The 25,837-nt window shown below is 35.1% G+C and overlaps 1 pseudogene; it reads right to left on the reverse strand.

Annotated features, from left to right (window-relative positions):
- Positions 1 to 17,513: 17,513 nt before the first annotated feature.
- Positions 17,514 to 17,632, reverse strand: LOC120617177 (uncharacterized; annotated as a pseudogene).
- Positions 17,633 to 25,837: the final 8,205 nt, after the last annotated feature.

Consider the following 25,837-nt stretch of genomic DNA (forward strand, 5'->3'; position numbering starts at 1 on the left):
TGGCTCAAACACTTCACTGCACTGTGAAAGAATATGAAAATGTGGAAAGAAATATAAAGAAAGTCTAGTTAGATTAAATCATTGGTTTCTCAGAGTTGTTCTATGTACTTAGCTGCATTAGGATTTCCTAGAGGTTCTTATTTAAAAGAGATTAAGACTTTTTTCAAAACTATAAGATTATAACTTTTTTAGAGTATGTTCTGGTAGTGAAGAGGTAACAGTTGAGATTTTTTAAAACTACCTAATTAGGCTGAGATTATTTTTGCCTTTAACACAACTTTTACTTCTATTTAATTATAAGAAACACTGAATAATAATTGGGTGTTAGTTTCTGTTACAATGTTAAAGATGTTATTGCATAAGCCACAGATAATGGCTGAAGTAGAGCTTCCTTAGAGATAATAAATTTAAAGGATAAGAAACCACAGAAAACACAGGAAGGAAAAAATCATTGCTTATTTTTCACTGAGCTTTGAGCTCTGGACTCTTTTGTAGAAATACGAATACATTCTTTAGGCTTGCAGGTTATTTTTCTAAACCAAAATTCACTTTCAGAACCATAAATGAATATCTGAGGGAACACGTAGTTTAGAGCTTTTTCTGAAGATATTAAGTCACACATATTATGAGGGAAACAATGGAACTTCAGATACAAAGGCCTGAATTTAATTGCCAAAGAATTCCAGAATTAAAAAATTCCTATCACCAAGGATAGATTTTAAAAAAAGAAAAAAAAGACTAGAAAGACCGCAAATGTTAATAGTGATTATCTATGAGATAAAAGGACAATTTAATTATTTCTTTTTTATAGAATTCTTTAATATTTTCAGTAAAGACCATTGTATTCAGGAAAGAAAAATTAAACATAATTTTAACATGCTTTCTTTAATGAAAAGACAATTAAAATTTTCTAAAGTTTGCAAAGCTGGAAAGTGAGGTGTCAGTTATTCAAACTTGGTTAGTCTCCTCCATGTTCTGAATCTGTTTGTAAAAAAATTCCTCTATACATTAGGAAGTCCTCCTAGTTAATGATGATTTAAGTCCTCCTGGTTTTAGATATTTGGGTTTGGGTTTTGGTGTTCATTCTGTCTCTAGGAGTAAAGGGAGGTCTGGGAAATAGCTACAATATGAGAGAATATGTTTAAACTTACTTATAGTGTTACTTTAGGAGATAATGGGACTTTATTGATAGAGGCTATTAATGTAGTTAATAGAGGAGATATCAAGTAAATTTAAGATATTCCTCTTCTCTCTCCTGTGAGATTCCCAGAAAGACAAAGGATTTTCGCTAAAGTTTAATATATACTTTACCTATAGATTTAGGTGGGTATAAGCATGAGTTTAACAATCCCACATGGCAATCTGCTTGTTAGAAATTGGTGCCGCTATTAAGTCTATGTTTAGAATTATTATAAAATACTTAGTACAAATTTTAAGTGATTTTAACAGAGTGGATGTAAATATAGAAGATGAGCAACAAAATGTTTTTTATAAGGGAGCGGGATTATCATATAGTGACTAATATTTCTGGACAGGAATATTGATGAATGACTTTCTGTTTTGACAACTTGGAAGCTGTCCTATACAAAAGGACATTCGTTTAGAGTGGGTTTGCAGGCCCTTTTCTGAGAATTGTATTTCATTAAGAAGTCCGGCTCTCTTTAATTCCCCATCTGAATCACACAGGTGTGCCTAAAGTTTTTAATTTATATGTTCTGAAATTTTATGTCTCTTCTTATTCTGAGAAAAGAAACTGGAAAGCCCTTGAGGGACATGGGAGTATGAACAGATATCAGTTGCCTGGATAGCTCCAAGTCTGTGCCCTGATTGATCACTGTATCTCATGAGAGTCAATTAAAATAGCATGATCCCATATCTCAGTGGTTATAGAAACTAAGCAGACCATTCATACATCACTTCTTCATGATTTCCTAACTCTACCTCTTCTTATGCTACTTAATGTCTTATGATAAAATTCACTCAAAAGTTAAATGAGCATGACCTGCTCCCACCTCTTAATTACTGCTGTCTGGGTTATGAGTATAATGCCTGGAGCACCAGCAGTCACCCTCGTATTTGTATTATTGCAATAACTTTCTACTGGCTTTCTGCTTCTACTCTTGTACCATTACAGTCTATACTTAGTAAAGCAGCCAGATAAATTCTTTTAAAAGGTAGGGAAATCATTTCATCCTTTTGAAAACACTTCAGTAACTCCCTTGCTCAAAGTAAAATCTAAAGTCCTTTTGAATGTTCACAGGTCACCACAGTTTGGATTCCTTTAAAATTTGGGTCTCATCTTCAGTTATTGTCCTACTTTTCATTTTATTCATTCTCTTTGAACACACTAGCCTCTTTTTCTCAAAGGATTTGTACATGCTTCAGCTCTGGATTTCTTTCCTCTATCTGGAATATCTTTAAGATATCCAAAGTCTCTCCTTCCTTGTAGCTTTCAAGTTTTGCACAATTATCAACTGCTCAATAAGACCTCCTTGACCAACCTTTTTGAAATTGCTATACCCATCACCCCATATCTTTCCTTCCTTGGTTAATTTTTCTTAATGGAACTTTATATCCTCTAACATTATAAAATGTATTGGTTCTGTTTAAGGTCTTCATACCAGAAAATTAACTTTGTGTTGGTGAGGTTTTTTTTTGTCTTCTTTTTCTTTATCAATACTATATCCCCTATGCATAGAACAATGAGCAGCACCAGCACTTCATGTCAATGTGTCCCTTTCAGTTGCACAGGGCCCCAAATTCAGAAGGTCTCCCACACTTGAGATTTATGCTCCGTAATCACCATCTTGAAATGCAATTCTTGAATGTAATTCCTAATGATTTTTCTCTTTAAATTTTATTAAGTGAAGTCCATTTAGACAATGAAGTCTGTGCCTGGGGCTTAGAGCATGTGCACCAAGGGCCCACCTCTTGCCACCCTCTATCTCCTTTAGTGGTTCTCAGATACTTGCCCCCTAACCCTGAGGATCCAAGATTCTTCCTGGTTGCCCTCTATTGCCCTCAGCTCCTGGCATCTTAGGTAGGTCATGACAGTGGCACTACCTGCCTTGGACTCTCATCATCACAGTGCATTTGGTGGGTGACTCAGTGGAGTTGAACCTCTTATTCCACCCATTAGGTACTGACGGTGACTAAATATTGTAGGCTCAATTTCTAAACATCTTCATTTTATAACCATCAACATCTCCTTCCTATTTGTACTGAATTTTATTAATATATAGTAATTTTTCCCCTGGATTCTACAGTGACCTAGCTGGTTTCTGGCCAGTTCGCTTTCTTTTTTCCAATCATTCCAGGCTTTATAGTTAGGTTTTCTCCCAGCAAGCCATGTGGTGCTCTCTTTTCCTTTCAGTGTTCTTATATATCTTTGTTTTGTAGCAGCGTGTGTTATATGCTCCATTTTTTTTTAATGAAATCCATAATTTACACATTGAATTTTTAGGAAAAGTAGTTATGAATTGGAAATAAACAATGGATAGCATCTCTATTATATGCTTTCAAAGGAATGCCAGTTTTCAAAAATATATTTATACTTTTAAGAAAGTTTTTTTATTTAAATAGTATATAAATTGTAATGGCACAATAGACTTTTCTGTCATTATTGAAGAAAACATAACTTTTAAAGTTGATATATAAGTATCAGAATTTTTTAATCAAAATCCTAGTATGCTTTATTAGTTTTGTAGGACATGGAAACATTCTCCTCAGAAGTTTCATTTTAGTGGAAAAGTGTGTGCTCACAAATTGTTCGGCTAGCTTCCTCCTCCCCTACTCAACATCGCTGAATCTAAATATCTTGGAAGCAGGCCATTTTATGACACAATAAACAGATTTTACTTTCAGAATTCAAAGGCAAATTATTATGCTATTTTATTTTGATCACTTTTCTCTAGAGGTCTTTTCTGCACAGCATAGATTGTTGGTATTTTACATCTGACTTGATGTGAGGAAGTAAGTAGGCATAAAGCAAGCATAGTGAAGTAGGAAACCGAAGGGAATAAAAAGGGAAAATTGAAAAAAAGAAAAGCATTTTCATGGGAATAGTGAGAGAAAAAGGCTATAAATGACCATCAACACATCCTGTTAGTTATCAAGTTACTTAATTTTTCTTTTTTTAAAAAAAACAATTTTATTAAGTTTATCGGGGTAATTTTGGTTAATACAATTGTATAATTTTCAGATGTACATTATAATTCGACATCTGTATATTCTATTGTGTGTTTACCACCCAAAGTCCAGTTTCCTTCAGCTGCCATCTATTTGATCTCCTTTTCCGACTTCACCCTTCCCCTACGCTCCTATATTTGACCTCCTTTAACAATCTAGCTACCCCCTCCTCTCTCACCCTCTGGTAACCACTAGTCTATAGTCCATGTCTCTCTGTTTGTCCTGTTCATTCGTTGCTTTTAGGTTTATATCCCACATATAAATGATATCATGTGATTTTCAACTTTTCTGTCAGGCTTATTTCGCTTAGCATGATTATCTCAAGGTCCATCCATGTTGTCGCAAATAGCAGTATTTCATCTCTTCTTATGGCTGAATACTACTCCATTGTATATATGTACCACAGCTTCTTTAGCCAAACATCTTTCATAGGACACTTCAGTTGCTTCCATGTCCTGGCCACTGTGAATAATGCTGCTATGAACATTGGTGTGAAATTATCTTTTCGGATATGGGTTTTCAAGTCTTTGGGGTAAATATCCAGTAGAGGGAATGCTGGATCATATGGTAGATCAATTCTTAGTTTTTTGAGGAGCCTTCATACTGTTTTCTATAGTGGTTGTACCAATTTACAGTCCCACCAGCAGTATATGAGGATTCCTTTTTCTCCGCATCCTCTCCAACATTTGTTATTACTTGTCTTGTTGATGATAGTTATTCGAACAGGTGTGAGATGGTATCTCATTGTGGTTTTGATTTGCATTTCCCTAATAGCTAGCGATGTTGAGCATCTTTTCATATATTTGACTGCCATTTGTATGTCCTCTATGGAGAAGTGTCTGTTCAGGTCTTCTGCCCATTTTTTGATTGGATCGTTTGTTTTTTTGTTGTTATTGAGTCGCATGATATTGGATATTAGGCCCTTATCAGAGGTGTTGCCTCTGATAAGGGCCTAATATATTTTCCCATTCGGATGGTTGTCTCTTTACCAAATTTCTTAACCTCATCTGTGTATAGGCAAAGGTCAAATTTGGATCAAATCACAAAACTAAATTCTTTATAGAATTTCTGACGCTTATATTTTTCTTTAAATAATTACCCATTACTCAGAACCTTATATCTTAGATAACTTATTGACATAATTTACATTTTTATTTGAGCACTAACAATACATTTCTTTCAGCATTTTGATGTATGGAATGGCTCCTAGGAAATTAATCATTTGAAAAGTAAAATTACAAAATTATAAAAAATCAAATAAGATTTTTTCAGATACTCCTAGGCATTATTAAAAATGAATACTCATTTGCTAACTAGTTAGTTATACAAATTTATTTGCCATTTTTTTGTTGATTTCTTTAGAGATGGCAGAGAATTAACAAACTTTAAAGATATACCAAAGCTTAAGAAAGTTATTAACCAAAATACTAAACTATTAGCAGCTGACATATGTAAGCAGAGGTACTCAAAAGTGCCAAATAGGATAATGGAACAATTATGATTAATATGTGGTTATTGCCCACTGTGTGAACTTTTGTACCAGACACTGGAGATATAAAAGTGAATGACAAGTAGTAGCTTCTGTATTTTGGACTAAGTGAAAAGATTGGAATGAAATTAAATTAACATAGGAAACTGTATTGTGACTAATGTCTTCTATATATTCTGGGATAAATGAGAGAAAAGTGGAGAATTAAATTAATATCATTTTATTGTGCATAAAACCTTATAATTATAATAGCTAATGTTTATAGATTGTTCAACAGGTGCCTGGAGCTTAGTTAAGAGCATTCAATAAATTGCTTAGTCCACAGAAAATCACATGAAATAAAGACTATCCTTATCCTTCATTTCTCGATTTTTGTCCTGAAACTCAAAGAGTTTAACTCTCTAAATTTAAACAGCTGTTAGTGGCAGACTAATCCCAGAAGCTGTGCCCTTAGAAGAGTTTAACTCTCTAAATTTAAACAGCTGTTAGTGGCAGAATAATCCCAGAAGCTGTGTAACTACACTGTGCAATCTATGAGTTAGGTATGAGAAAATAGTGAGGGAACTCAAGCTTGTAGTAAGTAACATTCTCAGGTTCTCAAAACTTGTATGAAGAAGAAATGCTATTAAAAGTAACATCTACATGATTTCAAATTACCTGTTTTTTTCTACTAAACCAAAGCTACACCCTGATATGATTAAAATGTAAGTTTGGGGTGAAGAGCAAAAGCTAGAACTGAGCAGGAATAAAGTTGACTGGACAGTAGGGTGAGAAATCAGTTGGAGGCTGTATAATTTCTAGTTATGCAAGCTGTGTATTTTTATATTATTGTTTGACACTTTTTCCTCATTTCGATTTGCAGGAATTTTGGAAAAATTAAATTAATGAAAATCATGTAATCTTTCAGAAGAAGAAAACAATTTTTATTTTTATTTCTCCATCTTAATATCACAGACTTTACTATGGCTATAATATAGATGGATACTCTGAAATAAATAGCACTGTAAATCTTTTAAGAAATATGAATTCTTTAGATATTTAAGGCAAATAATGTGTTTTCCAGAATTGATGATGAGCAGTTACATTGCACTTGGAGAGAAGTAACTCTTTTCCTTCAAAATGCTGGATGAACTTACACTTTATGCATTTATATTTCTGATGCTGCTTTGACACATTCACTGGAGATATTTGTTATCTGTAGTGGCTATCAGAACGTGTGTGTGTTGCTGTTCTATTTAATTATATTTTGTAACCATTCTAGGTTAAGTTTTCTGAGTTATAATGCTAAATATTTTAATTATATTATTAATGGTGATAATACTATTATAATTGCTTTTTTAGTTTTATGTTTAGAAAGACATCTGAACTAAAAATCAAAGTTTAAATATTATCTTCTAATATTTAATGATAATATAAATCTCTCTATATAATAAATTTGTGGTGTTTACTGTCCACTAACAGAAAATGTTTTAAATGTCCATACAATTTCATACCCCCATACTCTAACAGGCAAGTCAGGTGGCTATTTAATATACCACTGGGCCAGAATTATTTAAAGATATATTCGGTAACATGTTATATATATATCACATATATTATATATATATATATATAATATATTATATGATATATAATATAATATAATATATAATATATATTCATTTTCATTTCATAATATATAACATGTTACTGAATATATATACACATATATATGTATATACATAATACATATATATACATATATATATACATATATATATCTTATATAGTTTTGCATTTCAGTGTTTCATTTTAGGAGAAAGCTAAATTCTTTATAGACAGGAAAAATTATGCCCTGGAATTAACTGAGTTTGCAATGTGATTTTGATCTTCTTTCTCCTCCTATTTTCCTCACCTATTACATCTCGATTTTCTTTTCTTGTGTTTTTAAGCCTTGGCAGTTTACTTCATTTTTCAACATCAGATTTATCTCTAGTCTTTTATGCAGTAAAGTCTTTTTTATATTTTTCTTTTGTTTTAGTAGCCTCATTTTACAGTAAGGCTGCTGGTTGTCTACAGCAATATTTTCATGTCTCCTAGTTTTCTTATATAGCCATTGTTTAAGCTCAGATATTTTCCTTTCACTTAGAGTTGATACTAAGAACAAAATGAGAAAATGCTTGGAGAATGCTTGTTAGGTGCACTGGGGTCCTTGTAGTTCCCTTTTGTTTACATTTTAGGAGGAACACAGACTTTCACTTCTCTTTTTGTGATAGTCCTTAGCCACTTTTAAGTACTCAGTTTGTTTTTCTTTAGTGGACCTGGCTTTCCAGCATGCCTATTATGACCTTTGTGTCTTGGTTACTTAATATCTTTTTGATCACTTTTATCTCTCCCTTCTTCTCCCCTCTCCAACATTATAGAGAATAACTCTGTAAACAGCCTAATTCTATTCCTCTTTGTAGATAACCTTAATTATTATTATTTTTTTCTTTATTGTTTATAAGATTCTTAGGTATGAAATACCAAGGAAACAACAAATTTCAAGAAAATAACAACAAACTAAAAGAAAGAAAAAATTTTTCCACATGTCATCTTATCTTCTATAAGAATTTCAAGTCTGTAATGTCTAGATTGCAGCCTTTCTTCAGCTTAAGAAAGGGTTTTATTACTACATCTTCCAATCTGCTTCCTATTTACTTTCTTTTCACACACTTTTTATCCAAATTTTGAACATGCAATGTTGAAATGTTATAACTATTCTTTAAATAAATTTACCTCTCTGTCCTTTGTTTAAAATTTTTCAAGATTTGCTTCATTACTACTTTTTACATTTTCTTTAGTATCCTCTTATAACGTTAGTGTTATTAATTACTTTATTATTTTCTTACATTCTTTCCTTAATTCTTCAGATAAATAGAAAGAGGAAGGTAGGTATAGGTATAGATATAGATGGATATGGATATGTATATGGATATGGATATAGATGTGGATAAAGGTATATCATTCTCACTTGATCTTGAATGGAGTTAAGTTTTTATTTAAAATTCATAATTGTTGGAAAGAAAACTTAAAGACTTATATCTTTCTTATAATAAATATATTTTTCAGTAATCTTTCTTTTCTCTTGCCTAAGTTTATTACTTTTCTAGTTTAATTCTGTATGTGAATATTTTCACTTAGTCCTATGTTTGGATTTTCTTATTTGAGAAGTTGATCTTTGTCCAGTGTATTCTCTAAAATATTTTGTAAGATTTTCTTAGGATAACTTGCTTTTAACAAGGAAAATTTTAGATTTTCCTCTAAGAACTTAATTTCGAGAGGTTAATGATGGAAGTTTATGTTATTTCAGCAATTGTGTCATGAGGTAGGTGGGAGGAGGCTAAGGGTGAATTCAGCAGTTAATTGCCTATTCATTTATATTCTTTTTGCTTGTTACTAATCTCTATTCCAAGGACTTACTTTAATTATCAGGGTTTTTCTGGCTTTTTAAATTTTGCCTTAGAAACACTGTTGTTGTTGTTGTTGTTGTTGTTGTTGTTGTTGTTGTTTGCAGTTGAAATCTCTTTTAGTATTGCTTAGTTGTAAATCATTTTAAAATGATTTGAACTATTTCCTGTGAATTTTCTATATTCCACAAATGAAAACTTTTAAATTGCTTAAACTAGCCTGCACCTGGGCATGTGCGAAGCTACTCGTCAATGAAGTTCCTGTCCTTACTCCATTACTCATATATATGTGTGATAAATGATATGTGTATGTAGGGAGGGGAAAGTTTTACAGAGACTGTAATACTGCCACTCTTATATTTTTTAGCAACATCATACTGCTACTATTGGAAAAGTAATGAATTAATTCAAGAAATACCTTTCAATTTGTTATTTGCACTACATATATCACAAACACTTCAAAAATATTGAATTATAAGATTAAGAAAATTTGAGCATCTCAGAAAATAAAAGCTGATTAAAATTCTTTCATTTTGAAGTCATACAAAATATATGCTCCTTTTTGTAAGTGCTCAGAAATATACTAGCTTTATATTTTTCAGGGGGAAAAACCTTGAAGACATGCTCTAGGAGAAAGAGGCATAATTGAAGGAAGGCAGGATGTAAGAGACTGTATTTGCTTGGGAATTAAATATCAGGAATCTTTTTGAATTATAAAATAAGGCTTTCACAATCTAACTCCTCACTCCACTCCTAAGTAAAAAAAAAAATAAATAAATAAATAAATAAATAAATAAATAAATAAATAGATAGATAAATAAATAAAAATCTATGTGGATATAATGTAATTGAACGGATATGAAGGGTTCGAGTGAGCAATAAAGATTTGTAGACTATTGGTATATAATTAGAATTTCCAAATAAATGTGTGGCTGATATTGACCAGGACGAGAAGAATGAAAAGAGCAAAGAACTCAGGGCTGAGCTTTGAGAAACTCCAACATTAAAAGTGGATAGGCAAATGAGTCAGCAGAGAAGCCTGAGAAGGGGTGGTCAGAAAGAAAATAATAGGAGCACATGATTCTGCAGAGGCCAAAGCAGAAAAGTGTTTCAGGGAGGATCTGGTCTGCCTATTGAAGATCACTGATAATTAATGAAGAAGGATGTGGTCAGCAGTGGTTAAGGACACTGAATGTTAATATAAGGTTATACAGAAAAATACCCATTATCTTTGTCAACATGAAACTGGTGACTTTTATGAGTGTAGTTCTGTTCTCTTAGGAAATTGGAAATAACAATGGGTTGAGGAAGAATAGGGGTAGAAGAAAATGTAAGACTTCCAGAAATGCGGTTATAAAGGGGAGAAGCAAGATAAGCTAGGACTTATTTTTTTAAAGAGGCAAGATAATTACAAATATTTAAATATGTGTAACAGCATCAAAAAAATCCAGAGGACAGAAATTTTAGACTGCTAGTAAATGAGGTATTGTAATTATGAGATTTATATTAGATAAGGAGAAAATATATAAGAAGGAATAGTGCTATTAATATAAAATATATACAAGGGCTGATATATGTGTGTGTGTGTGTGTATATATATATATATATATATATATATATATATATGAAAAATGTATGCTAAGAATACTTAATTTTAGGGTATTTCCAAATTTTCTATTGTGCACCTTTCTGCTTTTATAATTCCAATATAGTTACTGTATTTATAAATATTTGTGTGTGTATATATGTATACTATATAAAATTTGTGAATAAAAACATTTGAAAAAACTGTCAAATATAGTTGGGAAGTGGACTGTTGGTGTTTTTTTTTTTAGAGATTTTCTACAATAAATGTATACTACTTTTATACTAAAAAATACATTACTTTTAAAAGGGCACGCTGTCTTTAACAGGAATTATGGCATCTAAATTTGTGTTTTATTATGTTCCTTTACATTATGTGGTTTGTGAAACCTTTGTTCGGGGATTTCCTCCGGCATGTCAGTGTAAGAAATTCATGTATAAATTTATGAGGTCTCATAGTGGAAAAAGCTAAAAGTAGTTATATGGCATTTGATTAGTAGTTCCTGACTGAGATTCTCTCAATTACAAAATGCCTGTAAAATACAGGAAAAAAAGAAATAAAGTTTAAAATATTTTCAGAATCTGCGAGTAGGTTCCACTAACTCTAATACTGATGATTTGGAATAAGTAAAACAGCTGCTGCCCTGCCTATGATTTACCTAATAACAGATGAGCACTTGAAGACCTGAATAATAATGTTGAAGTTTGTGCTTTCCCACTTCAGCCCTTGAAATCAGACAGGCAGATTCTGTGTTCTACATCACAGTAGAATTCAGACCATAGTGAATTGAATTTTAAAAATGAGAACGTGTAGTTACAATATATGGACTTCATCCCTTCTTTTTTCTTTTATTCCTTTTTACTTGGCATTTCTGGATTAGACAAGTTTTTTTTAAGTATGGATGAAAATGAGAAAAAATAACCAGAATAAGAAAATTAAATTAAATATTGCTAAATTCAAGTAAACAAAACATATCTTTATGTCAAAAATAAATCATGAAGTCACGTTTATACACATTTGTATATATACATATATGAAATAAGCTTGTAGAATAAGTGAATGGGAACATCAGAGTGAATTCTGAAAGAGAAGATTAAGCCATTGAAAATCAATATTAGAAGAAAAATTTAGAATACTCTTGAATCTACTAATAGAATTGAATGAAGCAATGAATTTAATATCATATGATTAGGCCTCCTAGGAATAATAAAGACTCAGAAAACAGACAAATTTAACATATGAAAAGAAAAATTCTGATTAAAGGAGATATGGGTGATATGTAGGGGAAGTTTAAGGAGCTTAAATCTAATTTAAAAAAAGATATGATGTACATTTAGGTGAGTCAGAGCCTAACATTTCGAATTTGATCAACATTTGGCGACGTAGTAATATAAATCAAGAGAAATGTTTACGAGCCTCTAAAACACTTAAGAAGTGTGTTAAAAATAGTATTTTTAAAACTAGATAACCAGATAATTCAAAATTTCAAAAATACATTTTCAAGAAATAATAAAATATGAAAATTTGTGCACATTCATGACTGATTATAATATTAAATATTGGAAATACTCAAAATTTCAGAATTAAAGAAAATGCTACATAATTATGAAATAGTATTGGGAGTTTTAAACCATGTTTTCAAATAATTTTATGAGAAAATATTTATTACAACATAATATTAAAGTGAAAAAATAAATCCCTAAACTACATATTCAGATACTTCTAATTTTGCAGATGTATATAAATATGTGGTAATTGATTGAAATTTTTATATTTAGAAAATAGTTACCTGTGTGGCTAAGAGTAACCAGGGTCCTTCTTATGTAATATCTGCAAACATTATATTGAGTCAGAAATACAAAAATTCAACATCTCTTGAATAATATCGTGAGACTATTGGATGAAGATAAGGAAAATTAGGCTAACAATGGCCTGTTATAAAATTTAGGATATAATGACTATGTAGATTTTTATTATGTCTGTTTAGGTAAAATGCAAATACATTTACCAGAATTCTCTTCCTTGATAATCTGGATGAGGGTTGGTAAATTTACCCAAAATTTATAATGTGAAACTGATGCAGCAATCATGTGCTCTTACACAGGTCAATGTAAGGTTAGATGATTTTGCAGCTCACATATGTGGTCCCTAATGTACTAGCAAACATTGTTGGTGAGGGGCAGCAGCTGAATCTGCAGCTCTTATAGTTTCTGTAGATCTTTTTCTTCATTTTGTAGAATTCCAAGATAGGTTCCTGTACAGTTGATAATGGAGTGCACTAGTTTTTCTTCATGCCACTTGCAAGTTGAAGACCTATAGGCAACAAGAGACTAATTTGTGTTCCAGAAAAAGACATGTAGTTTAAGTTTATTCTCATAGGTTCATTTATCCTTATGGGTTCTATTTTGTCCTTGCTTTCTCTCACAACTGCCATTGCTGCTGATCTCAGGCATTATACCAGATTCAGATGCAACAGACACCAGCTGCTTAATGTGCTTCTACAATCATGAAAGGTTTATTCTTACAACCTGTTGGATCAGTCTTAGTAGTTCTGCCTCTCTGAATGAATCCTAGTACAGCTACCAATGTGTTATTCATGCTTGATATTTTAATTTTTAATATTAAGTACTTATGCTGGCTATATTCTTCAATTTTCATGAATGAAATAATGTATGTGTTCATTTAGCATAGATAAGTATGATTGCACTGTAGTATTAAGTCAGTGAAGAAGCCATGGTGTGGACAAGCCACTGTTACATAGGATAATAAAAATCATATTTCTAAAAAGTAATGGTGAAAGGATTAAAAAATTCTACTTCTGTTGCTTCCTCCCTACCAGTCATTTCTCTCACTTGTTTACAATCATCTGTGTACATAGGGAGAGTTTCCTGGCTTTTCTGACATACCCTAAGCGTTAGGAGTACTTATCCACAGTATTCTTTAAAAAAAAAAAAAGAAGATACCTGACATCAACTCTGTTATTTTTCCCCACTTTTTTGTTTGAGAAACTATCCCTGGAAATCATTGATGTTTTATTTTAAGACTGACCTAGATCTATTTATCTTAAATTCTAACTTTACCAATTCTTGGGGAGTAGGAAGTCTCTGCTTTTATGACTTTGGTTTTTTTTTCCCCCCCAAACAAATGCTGCCATGGAGGAAAGTAATCTCAAACATGCCTGTTTCTTCTGATGTTCAGGAGTTTCCTGAAAAATCTGAATTGCTGGAGGGCAGTTTTATTTTTCTAGCTACACATTTCTCTTTATTTTTCTCTCAGTTTGGACAATTCTTTGATTCTCTGGAAGTATGAGGAAGAAGGAAAAGGGATCTTCGTATGTATGAGATTCTTTTCTGGAGAAATCTCATGATTAATTTTTCTGGAAGACAGTATATTTAGATAAATAGCTTTAATTTAGACAGGGATTCATAAATCCTAAGAATTAGAAAATCTTGAATACAAAATGAAAAATTAATGATCAAGTGAAGGAATCGATAACAGCCAGCCCTACACAATTATTCATTTAAAAAAATCAAAATAAGCATATAAAATTATGATTGACCATCAATTTTTATAGAACTGAAACATCTAGTGTTACCTTTTAGAATATCTGAGCTATGGCAGAATTTGCCTTTCTATTCACAATTCACAAAGCCTTGCATCTTCTTTGCTTTGTTTCCAATTTTTTTGGCAGACCTTATCACAGTGCTGCATCAATCTAATTGAAAATGTTTAAGTTGTAGTAAATATCTGTGATAGTATAGTACATGTAAAGTCAGAAAAAATGCTCTGTTATTGTCAAGATCGATACCAGAAATATCTTGTTACAATACAAATGGTTTAGCTCTGAAGAATTATGCAGTTATTTATTTATTTTTTGGACAGAAGAGAATTCAATAGTAAATGTATCCCTTTATGTATAAAACATGCTTCAATTAGGATAATCCAATAGATTTAATCATGAGGAAAAATCAAGCCTTTGATTAAAGAACAGAGATCATTATATTGTAAAGTATTGCACAGATTTAGCCACAACCAAAATATGTACAGTCGATTCTTGTTATTTTTCAGGAGTTATGTTCTACAAAATCACCATGCACAATGAATTCGTGAATACCAAACTATTGCTCCAAGAGGAAATAAAAATACAGAGTTTTAAGTTCCTGCAAACCTCTGGTCACAGAATTCTTTCAACTGAAACTCCATTTGTGTTATCTTGGTTTGGTTTCCAACATGCTTGTGAAACAAGTTGGTCTGCCCTTCCACATCTCTTTTACTGTATAACATTTCACAGATATTATTAAAAAATTTCTGCAGCCTTTTGATCTGCAGAACCTTCCTCAGGTTCTGCAAGTTTAACATTTTTCATGCCATATTGCCTTTTGAAACTTGTGAGCCAGTCAGCCCTATTAGGGAGGGGTTTACTCTAACATTTTCCTAAACCCAGGGATATGACTGGGAATTTCTTTGGCTTTCAGCTTCAACAATGCTGTCCAAATATACCTTTAAAAAATCCAGTCATTATTTCACGAGTACGCAAATTTAGCCATCTTTCCATAGCTTCATCGTACGCTATAGATGTTACTTTAGCACTTTTCAGTGCTGCTTCACATACAGATTGGTGAATTTTCTCTTCCTTTTCTTGGATGTACCTTATTATTGATCTTTAGCATTGAACTTAACAGTATTAAGTTCAATGCTGTGCCTGAACAAAGCTTATCTAACACATGTTTTCTCCGTAAGGCACATCACAGCCTTCTTGCACTTAGGAACACTAGATAGCACTTCAGCTCTATGCTTGGGGGTCATTGTAAACAACAGAATCACCAACATGAGGCACAAAAAATGGCATTAAAGAGATCCCACAAGGACAGTTTCCAAAGTAAGAACTGAAACAAGAATGCAGAGAGTGTTACTTTGTCAACCTCAGCTGGTAATATCTATGTAGGATGACTCAATTTTTTAACCCCTCTGCATATACCCACAAATGACTGATAGTTCTTCAAGTACTGTTTTTGGGGCTACAGCACTAATAAATTTTAATGATTCGAAAACTTTACCGATATGGAATCTGAAGATAATGAGGATTTACTATTAATGGTAAGGATCCAATTGATGAAATATTTTTGGTGAGGATGCTTAACTGAAACAAAGTTAGGTTTTTACTGACAATCTACTTTCCTAATGGAAGGTAGAATTTTATTTTTTTGCTTAGTGCTCGTTATGAAAGGTAGTAGTTTTGTCAGTGTAGAAATGAACTAGGACATTTTATCTTGCAAAACTGAAATTTGGACCCATTGGACAACAACTCATTTCCTCCTCTCTATAACCTCTGGCAAACACCATTCCATGTTCTAATTTCAAGATTTATTTATTTATTATTATGGTGACATTGGTTAACTTCAAAGATATTGATTACTTTAGATAACTCATATAAGTACAGTCATACAGTATCGCCCTTTCTTCTGTAACTGGTTTATATGCTCTCTAGATTTTTCCATGTTTTTGCAAATGGTAGGATATTTTTAAAGGAATATTTCATTGCATATATATCCATTCATCTGTAGGTGGAAATTTGGGTTGTTTCTATATCTTGACAATTGTGAATAATGTTGCAATGACCATGGGAGTGCAGTTATCTTTTTAAGAGCCTAATTTCAATTCCTTTGGACATATCCTCAGAAGTGGAATTGTTAAATCATATGGTATTTCTATTTTTTAAAAAATTCTATTCTTCAATTAGAGTTGCCATTCAGCACTATATTAGTTTTAGGTGTACAGCATAGTGGTCAGACATTTATATAATTTATGAAGTGGTCCCCTTGATTAGTATCCACCTAGCACTACACATAGTTATTGCAGTATTATTAACTATATTCCCTATACTGTACTTCACATCCCCATGACTATTTTGTAACTACCAGTTTGTACTTAATCTTGTCACCTTTCCATTCAGTCCCTCAACCTCTCTCAATCTGGCAATCATCAATTTGTTCTCTGTATCTATGAGTCTGTTTTCATTTTCTTGTTCATTTATTTTGTTCCTTAGATTCCACATTTAAGTGAAATCATATGATATTTGTCTTTTTCTGACTTATTTCACTTAGCATAATGTTTTTAAGGTCTATCCATGTTGTTGAAATAATAAGATTTTAATCTTTTTATGGCTGAGTAATACTCCTTTGTGTATATATACCACATCTTCTTTATCCAATTGTCTATTGATGGACATATAGGTTGCTTCCATATCTTGGCTATTGTGAAAAATGCTGCAGTGTGTGAATGTAGGGGTGCATATATTCTTTCAAATTAGTGTTTCCATTTTCTCTGGATAAATACCCAGAAGTGGAATTACTGGATCATAAAGTAATTCTATTTTAAATATTTTGAGGAACCACCAAACTGTTTTCCATAGTGGCTGTCCCAAATTGCAAACCCACCAACAGTGTACTAGGGTTTCCTTTTCTCCACATCCTCTCCAACACTTGTTGTTTATTTATTGGTGATACCATTCTGTCAGATATGAGGTGATACCCTATTATGGTTTTAATTTGCATTTCTCTGATGATTAGTGACCTTGAGCATCTTTTTACATGTCTATTGGCCATCTATATGTCTTCTCTAGAGAAATGACTCCAGAGCCTCTGCTCATTTTTCAATTGGATTGTTTTTTTGGTTTGAGTTTTGGTTTTGGTTTGAGTTTTTATTTTATTTTTCAACAAATTTTGTATATTAACTCCTTATTAGATATATCATTGGATTTTTTCTTCCTTCCTTCCTTCCTTCCTTCCTTCCTTCCTTCCTTCCTTCCTTCCTTCCTTTCTTATGCTTATAGCACGTGGTATTCCTAGGTGGTCTCCCATCCGAGTACTAACCAGGCCTGATCCTGCTTAGCTTCCGAGATCAGATGAGATCAGGCACGTTCAGGGTGGCATGGCTGTAGACCATTGTGGTAGTTTTGATATGTGTTTCTCTGATGATTAATGATGCTGAGCGCCTTTTTATATATTTGGCTTTTTGTTTTGGTTTGTTTTATTTTTTTGCTATTGAGTTATAGGAATTTCTTATGTGTTTTGGATATTAACTCCCTATCAGATAAGCGGTCTGCAAATATTTTCTCCCTTTTTTTGCTTGCCTTTTCACTCTTGATTGTTTCTTTTGCTGTGCAAACATTTTTTAGTTTGATGTAGTCCCACTTGTATATTTTTGCTTTTGTTATGTTTTCAGTATCATATCCAAAAATTGATAAAACCAATGTCAAGAAACTTTTTCCATTTGTTTTCTTCTATGAGTTTTACATTTAAGTCTTTAATGAATTTTGAATTGATTTTTGTTAATGATAAAAGGCGGGTCCAATTTCATTATTTTGCATGGGAATATTCAGTTTTCCCGATACCATTTGTTGAAGGTTCTATCCTTTCCCCATCTGTATTTTTGGCTCTCTTGTTGACAACTGTGCCTGGGCAGAAGGAAGCCAGGGGAAACTCTGGTAAAGGTCCTTAATGGTCCTGATGTGCAAATTGGTCATCTGAGTTGGGTAAAGACTAATTGAACCATGTAATAGTTTTTTCTCTTTGAAGTTTCCCTTAGGATAACTGGAGCTCTGGCACATGAACCCATGCAGTTTTATCTAGTGAAGTGGATGATTAGATCTTGGGGCTAAAATGATCTCAACCTATTCTCAAACTTTAAATGAGTAAGAAGCCCAACTCTGTAGCATAATATCTCTTGGGGGAAAAATAATACAGCAGCTATAAACAATCTAACAAAGATTTAAAATAAAGGAAAAAATAAAAGACAAATGAAATATACACCTATAAGAAAGTAAACAAAACATATGCAGAAACAAACACACGGAATAGTTGTAAATTAATAGTAGGAATTTTACCTGAAATGCTCTGTTAGGCTACCTTTAGTTAATAAATTAAGACATTTTGGGAACTAAAACTGATTTTTGGTTTAATAGTGTATTTCACCATTTAATTGAAAGTCTGGATCCCTAACCTTTTCCACAATTCTGAACACACTACCTCCTCATGCATAACCTTGAAAGTTGCTTGTGTGATTTCCTAGAGCACATTAATTTTTTTGTAATAACTTCATGGTGCAGAACACTACGCATTATTAGAAATAGGTTATTTTTAATAAATCTTGGAAAATTATACTTTCTGAAAGACAAGTATCCCAAATTAGTGGAATTCAACCATGTCAACAACTTTTGATAAACATCTTTCATTTTTTTTGAAAGTTTTGTTTCTTCTTTTCTACTTGACAACACTGCATTATGTATAAACCCATAGGCCTGTAACATTTGCAAGCAGCACCTCATTTGCAAGTGTCCCAGAAATACAGCTGAACATATGGGTAAATACAGAAATTTTCCCAAGGCACAACTAATATATAGCACACAGCACAGAATGTGGAGCATGGCGAGAGCCAGAAGTCCCTGATATGACGATGCACCTTTCCCCAGTAGAGTAGTTTGATATCAGGCCCTACAGAAGTGGCAAATAAAAGATATTGTTGAAAGTGAATAGCTTTGTTTATTATACTGTAATTCTCCCTAAACATGGCTAATGATTTAATAAAAGGAAAGAGCTGATCAAATGTTATAAGACAAATGCCTATTATTCAAAAGTGGGCCAAATATATTCTTGAAAATCCAATAATCTTCATAGCAAATTTTCCTGTAGCTTTTTTTTCTTCAGTGAAATTTGAAAGATAAAATAGAATGAAATCTCATTATTAAATTATTGACTAGTTCACAGGAGAAATATTAAATTAGGCCACAATAAACTTCTTCCACTAAGAGAGTTCATGGGAATTTCTAGAAATCTGTGCATTTTTAATGTAGATAGTAGTGAGAAGGAGGGTCCTATTGTCTTTGGTATACAACATGAATTTTCCTTATGGGCAGATTTTTTTTAGAAAATATTATATTTCCTAGTTTTATTACAATCACAGTACTGTGTACTTCAACGAACAAGTAGAAGTAATTCAAATATCTTATTTTAGAGATTAGTAAATCCAAGCACAAAAAATTTGTGTGGTTAATTTGTTAATACAAAGGCCAGAAAAAAGATAGAAATGCTTTGACTTTAGTGGTTTTTACACTTTACCAGAAGGTCTCTTTGGTAAGTCTCAAGACTAAATAAATCACAAAGGTGACTTCTTTGCCTTCTGGTATTGCCAGGTTAATTATATTTTTGAGACTTTTTTAGATTTTCCTAGAAGTTTTCATCAAAATTCTCCATATGTTATTCTTTGGAAATCTGAATATTGAGCATATGCTCTAGTATTAGATTTTTTGATGATTTTATATAATTAATATGAATTATTTTTTCACCTATAAAATGTTATAAATTATTGTTAAAGTCCTCAAAGTGATACTCCAGTTAATAATGTGTGATTATGTATTTGACCCCTCCTCATCTCCTGATCTCTTAAGAATTAAAGCAGTTCAGTAATACAAGGACAGTTATCAACAGATCACAATAGTAGAATGAATATCTTTTGTTTGCTTCATTATACAGTAAACCCCTCATCATTCATCACTTTTTTCATGCATTTTAACAAAACTCAAATGAATATTTCATCCTTCTATATATGTTCTACTTTTACAAACAAAATACAGTGATATCTATCATCATGAAATAATTTAAATTCTTTTAAATTGCTTTTTTGGGCCCATTTCTGAATTTAACCTGGAAGTCATAACTTTCTTATCAATAGGTGTCATCATTTGGCTAACCCTGGAAAAAGCTTTATTTACTTGAAGCTTATTAGAAGTAATGAGATATTACTAAAGTCTTCTTTTAAGTGTGTCGATATGGTCCAAAGGAAGGCTAAATTCAAATAAATTAAATTTCTCTTGTATGTGACATCTTTCATCACTGTCAAAGTGATCAAGACATCATTGTTTTGTGATTCCTTAAAAAAAGATAGCCCTCAGTATATATGTGTATAAATCAATATTTATAATAGAGTGTTGTCTAAATGTCCATTATAAAGGTTGCTTTAGAATTACATGTTTTTATATTATAGTGACCCATTACTCTTAGAGTATGCAACAAATTCAACTTTGCAATCAATTCAGCTATCTGAGGCTGGCAGTTAAATATTGCAGAAATATATTTAAAAGATATGCAAAATGGAAGTAGGTGTAAAACAAAAGCAATGCAGAGGTGTCCCGACCTGCAGGACCTAGTTATTGCGTAGAACCCGAGGAGGACCGTACCTTGAAGAAAACATGGGCGGGAGAAAAGAATGGAGGCAAGACAGTGTTCTGATCAAGCCTCAAAATTTTATTGTCGAGCGGTTATATTTATACACTCAAGTGGAGAGGGCAGGGGCGGGACTGATCAGGGAAGAGAGTATTTGTTACAAGCTCATTGGCGTCCACCAGATGAGGTGACTTCTACTTGGCTAGTCAGAAACAGGTGGGCTGTGCCAGCAGTTGCAGGCTTAAGGCTCCCGACATCTCCTCCCTTTCTTTTTTAGAAAGGTGGGCTTTGACCGAGAGAGGGAACAGAGGCCCGACTCCTCCCGTGAGCTTTTAATGAGCCCACCAGCTATGGCTCTTGGTATCTTTTGGGGAGGAGAGGCAGAGCCGGTTTGTGTAATATTAATATGATACCAACCTCTATGCAAGTCAGGCATGCTCTCAGGAAGGACTAGAGAAGGCACAGAAGGGCCCTTCCTTGCGGTGCTTTGCCCGTCACTCTGCTCGGTGCCCATACCTCGAGACCCTCATCCAAGGGTGAGGTAGGCATGTCTCTAGTTTCATGCCGCCCCATGTGTGGGGGGGAGCTAGGCCTTAAAGAAGTCGATGCAGGCGCAGGGGTGTATTAGAGGGGTTAAGATTTCTAGGGTGCCGGGGATCTTGTTCCACATCGTCATCATCCTGAGTTGTCAAATGGTGGTAGTGGACGGCAACAGCTGGTTTAGTTAGTTGATTAACCTGTGCTTTAATAAAAGCAGTTAGTTTTTGCACTGCCCAGGGGCCAATCGACAGTAAAAGGAGGAACCCTGTTAGAGGTCCGAGAATAGTAGGAAGTAGGGTGGACAGCCAGGGGGTTTTTGAGGCCCAACTTTTATACCAGGCTTCGTCCTTTTCTCTTTGTTTTTGCCGGGTCTCCAGATTTTTCTTTATTTTTTCAATACTGTTTTGGACTAACCCAGTTTTATCTTTGTAAAAACAACATTCTTCTTTAAGGGCAGCGCACAGACCGCCTTCTTTAAGAAATAGAAGGTCAAGACCACGGCGATTTTGAAGAACTACCTCAGAAAGTGAAACAACAGATTCTTTAAGGTTATCAAGGCCTTCTTGCAGATTTTGAATGTCTTTATCTATGGCCAAGCTAAGGGTATGGAATTGTTGATTTGTAGTAATTATAGAGGCAATGCCGGTCCCGGCTCCGGTGGCCCCCAACCCCAAGAGGACTGCCAGAGTGATGGCAGTTACAGGTTCCATTTTGACACGCGGGGTGCTATGATAAAAGGGAATCAAATCTTCAGGAGGATGTATTGAGACCTTAGGTATTAGCACAACTAGGACACAATATTCATGATTTTCTACCAATAACTGGGGGACAATAGAAGGGGTTATTCCAAAAGAGCAAGCAAAATACATTCCTTGGGGAGCAACCAGGAAATGGTGTTGTGTTAGAGGCGTATGGGAGGTATTGCAAATAGGCAACAATTCAGGGGGAAGAAGCAATGAGGTACTATGAATGCAGAGGCCAATGCCTGACAACTGGGCCAATGTGAGCCCGGGAGAGGACTCAGAAAAAGGAGAGTCCACCCAGCGTGTCTGCCGTGAATCATTGGTATAGGTCATGTCTGGCGAGACAGTTGCAATGCCTTCATAAAAAGGGGGAACAGGGGAAAAACACATCCAGCAATCCTCATAGGTCGAGGTGTTAAGGGATTGTGCAGTGGCATTAGCTAGGGCCTTTAAGGCCTCACCTGTGGAAGGCCTAACGGGGGGCAAACGGGCTTGATAGGCAGTGCTCTGGGGAGGAAGAGGAGTATTCTCTTGGAGGGGTGTTTGGGGGCTTTGCGGCCGAGACAGGGCTCTATTTGGGCCTAAAACAATTTTTGGTTCAGTATTAGGTGTGGAACGAATTAATTTCACCTTGAATGTGAACTCTGGATCCATTCCAATTGCATCAAGTCTCAGGCCCCATTCATGTCCCCTTGTCCATGCCACAAGGGGTGCTCTTTTTCCTTTATCGGTAAAGGAAATAAGAAGGGGAATACACCACCCTTGGGTTCTATGAGTATTTTTGCATTCGGGGGTAGCGGTCACATTAGGCTGGGAATTATGCCAGCCCTTTTTAACTATTATATAATCCCAAGTAGAGACAGGGTGCCAGTAGGCATCACCCGTGGTTTCACACCCCCAGGAGGCACAATAGAAAGAATCTCTAAATCCACATTGGTGATTAAGGGTCCGGCTTCTGTGCCCACCTGGGCAAACATAGAAATCAGGCTCTCTGAGGGTGGATCTCCCTCGGGCCGATCCACACCCTCCCCTCCAGCGACCAGCTTGGCTACCCTCGGGGAGCCGGGAGAGGGGGAGCTAAGATCTGCCCGGTATGGGGAAGTAAGCATAGTCGGGCAACATGTCCAGGTTGTCCGCAGCGGAAGCAACACCGAGCGGCAACGGGGGTATTTTGGGGAACAGGAGTGTTACTATTAGCATGTTGCATTACAGCCCCGATGGCCAACTTTATTTGATGGGCAGTGGAATCGACATCATTGCACAAGCGAATCATCCCATGAATATCGAGATTTCGGAGGTGCCCCTTTAAAGCCGCTTTACAGGCAGCATTAGCATTTTCATAAGCAAGCTGTTTTACAAGTTTCCCTTCCCCGTCCTCTGGCCCTAGGACGCGCTCCGCAGTTTCCTGTAAACGTGCAACGAACTGGGAGAAAGGTTCATGGGGCCCCTGAACTATTTTGCTTAAGGGCGTGGTGACCGAACCTTTTAGAGGAATGGCTCTCCAGGCCCCGATAGCAGCGGCCGCTGTTTGACTAAGGATCCCAGCGGACAAACTGCGTTGTTTACGCTCAGAGGCAAAGTCTCCCCTCCCACATATCTTATCAGCAGTCCAGGTGGCCATGGGACACCGGGGATTTTTCTGTTTGCACATTGCCTGAGTTTCCCCCCTGTCAAAAAATTCTGCTTTCCAAGTTAAAAACTCTCCCCTACTCAGCATAGATTGGGCCACTCTTGTCCATTCTCCTGGCAACAGAAAGCCATCGCCAGGCAAACTTTCAAGTATGGACAAGGTAAAGGGAGCTGTGAGGCCATAGCTCTTTATAGCACTGTGTAAATCTTTGACAGTTTTAAATTTTATCCGTTTTACAGTAGGCAAAAGGTTCTGATAGTCTCCCTCATTTTCAGAATCGTTATGTGGGTCTTTCCCTTCTTCCTCAGATTGTGCCACATCGTCATAAGCTGGGTCATCAGGTGTGCTGGCTCTAGGGGCCTCTTGGGCGTCAGTAGACGCCTCCTGAGTTGTATCCGGGTCCTGTGAGGGTTTGGTACCGGATCGAGTCATGATGGGGAAAACAAAGGGTTTGGCCCGGGGTCCCTTAGGGGGCTTAGATTGAGGCCCCGAAAAAATAGAATTTTGTAGAGCGGAGACTTCTAATTGTAAATTAGCCAATTCACTCTGTAAAGTAAAGATGCTTTTGAGGCTTTGAATTTGTTGTTGCAGTTGTTTCTTTGTCTCCAAAAAGGGGTCAAGAACCGCCTGAGGGATATGGAGGGGGTTGTAAGGAGGGGGGCACGTGGCAGGCCTCCCTGCAGCAAAAAAGGTATGAGATGAAGGCCAAACAGGCTCATGATATTTGGCGGCCTCGTCCTCCAGAACAGTTGCATCTCCGGGATCAAGGGGTTCAGGGCCGGGTTTTGGGATTATGGGGTATATTTGGGGAAGAGGGTCTCCGAACGGAGGCGAGGGCTCTACGTCCACGACTACAGAAGGACAGGGGGAAGAGGTAGCTCCACCTTTAACGGATGGGGGGCGAGAGAGCTGTTTGAGCGTTTCAGTGGCTACCGATAGCAGCTGTCTCTTATTACTATCAGTTTCGGCCCCTTCAATGAAATCTCGAATGAGTCCCCAATAACTGAGACAACTAACGGGGACAGCATTTGGTCCCTCTTTTTCTAGTAATCTATTTAAATCTTTTCCTACTTTTTGCCAACTCAAGGGATGAATATCTGGACCACTAAGAATGAACCATGGACATTTTTCATCGACAAAACAAAAGAAACTAACTAAATCCTTTTTCTTAACCCGAATTCCTCTCTCCCTTAACGACTTCTTTATCTCTTTGATAAAGGTCTCCTCTCTGGAGATTGAATGGCCCATGTTAAGAATGGGACAGCAATGACTTACCCGCCGTTCCGACGTCTGGGGGTCGCAGTCGCCGGGAAGGCACTCCTAGGTGCGTGCACGCCTTTCACGAATTACGCTGTCCGGTAAAGGTCCGTGCCTCGAGCCCCACGTTGGGCGCCACTTGTCCCGACCTGCAGGACCTAGTTATTGCGTAGAACCCGAGGAGGACCGTACCTTGAAGAAAACATGGGCGGGAGAAAAGAATGGAGGCAAGACAGTGTTCTGATCAAGCCTCAAAATTTTATTGTCGAGCGGTTATATTTATACACTCAAGTGGAGAGGGCAGGGGCGGGACTGATCAGGGAAGAGAGTATTTGTTACAAGCTCATTGGCGTCCACCAGATGAGGTGACTTCTACTTGGCTAGTCAGAAACAAGTGGGCTGTGCCAGCAGTTGCAGGCTTAAGGCTCCCGACACAGAGGTAATTTAAAAACTGATTTGGGCTCTTAAAGATTTTGAGACTGAGACCAATTAAAAGAAAATCAACACCTATTACTTTTTAGATTTGTTTGAGAACTAGTTAAATGTTTGTGAAATGGCTAATGCTAAACCCTTGTCAGAGCAAATTTATTTAAATTAAAAATATTGATTAAATTTATCACCTGTAGCATTAATGGAAGTGAACTTTTACTGTAAAGAGAACTGCTTGTTGCTTTGCTTTCTGTGCAAATCTGACATCAGTGACTATTAGATTACCCTAATAGATCTGATCATAGTAGAACTGTACTGAAAATTGCAA

The sequence above is a fragment of the Pteropus medius genome, unplaced genomic scaffold (assembly GCF_902729225.1).
Source record: "Pteropus medius unplaced genomic scaffold, Ma_sr-lr_union100, whole genome shotgun sequence".
Taxonomy (NCBI): domain Eukaryota; kingdom Metazoa; phylum Chordata; class Mammalia; order Chiroptera; family Pteropodidae; genus Pteropus; species Pteropus medius.